Genomic DNA, 1507 nt, shown 5'->3' with positions numbered 1-1507 from the left:
GAGTGCAGCTGAGTGAGAGATGGAGGAAGGGAGGGAATGAAGGAGGGAGAGAGTGATTGAATGAACAGAAATCATGGCGCCACAATAGTGAGGTCATCTGGTGCCATGTGTAAAACAATAATATTTTTAAATATAATTAGATATAATAAAAACAAAAGAAATGAATGCACAAGTTTGTCACTCATAAAAGAAACAAAATTCCCAAGGGTGACGCACATCTCCCCCCAGGAGAGAGAGAGAGAGAGAGAGAGAGTATGGTCTGACAAATCTAAACTGGCGGCTAGGGTATGGCGCGACCCTCTGTCCAGTGTTGGTATGTTTCCCAAACCCGCGATGTGGAACGGCTGTTATATATGTAAAAGGCAGCACAAATAAGATAAACACATGAATACAATGTTATTGTGTGTATTATAATATATGAAAGAACAGTAAACTTATTATGCATAAAGTAATTATAGGGCAATACAGAAACGTGGGTTAGATATTTTAGTGGTATAAAAAATGTAGTCAATTTCATTGCCATGTACCGTATTTCTGGGGTGGGTAATAATGTCACAGTTATGATTATACAATAATGTGCAGGAATATAAGTAAAAATATGCCAATTTCTTAGTAAAAAAAATATATTAAACCCTCCTGAATGGCAACACTCACACTGACCAAGTCTAACCCGGCCAGAGCGACTTGGTTCACTTTCCTTTGTGTCCTTGACCCAGACATGATGGTAACTCTCCCAGTCCCCAATAATAAATATTTTTGAAAATAATTAGATATAATAATAAATAAAGAAATAAAAGCATAAGTTTATAACAGTCACTCAAGAAAGAAACAAAATTCCCCAGGGTGACACACATCTCCCCCCAGGAGAGAGAGAGAGAGAGAGAGAGAGAGAGAGAGAGAGAGAGAGAGCAAATTTAGTCTTCTTAGTCTGTCTTCATATGAAAAGTTCCGAATATGGTGTATCATTTCTGTCATTCTTCTTTGTGCGTTTTCGAACGAACTTATATCAATCCCTACATATTACTACTACAGTGCTATGTCCATCACTGATGTCCAGTACTGTTAGCACCAGAGTCATAATGACCACCCTGTTCCTACCCTACATCTGCTTCTTTGTCTGAAACCCTCACGCCCTTTACCAAGCCTGCCCAACCCAGCCCTGCTCCCCCAATACTGACGATGCAAAGCTCTCCCTTTACCTCATCTGCCACTCCATACCTTCTGTATTATCTCTCTCTCTCTCTCTCTCTCTCTCTCTCTCTCTCTCTCTCTCTCTCTCTCTCTCTCTCATCCAGATTAAAGTCCATTGACTCCACTCATCCTGTTATCCCCCTACCCCTCCCCGGAGAGAAACTGCGACCTCCTTGTAAATGTTAAACAGGCGCGGCCGTCTGACCCTCTCTCATCTGACCCTGCTCCTCTTTGCTCTGACTTTCTGACCGCCACCTACTACTACTACTAATACTATCAACACACACACACACACACACACACACACACACACACA

The sequence above is a fragment of the Coenobita brevimanus genome, chromosome 88, assembly GCF_032717465.1.
Source record: "Coenobita brevimanus isolate Jiangsu-jjx chromosome 88, ASM3271746v2, whole genome shotgun sequence".
In the NCBI taxonomy this organism is placed as follows: Eukaryota; Metazoa; Arthropoda; class Malacostraca; order Decapoda; family Coenobitidae; genus Coenobita; species Coenobita brevimanus.
The sequence above is the reverse complement of the archived record's forward strand: the minus strand, read 5'-3'. Positions refer to the sequence as shown.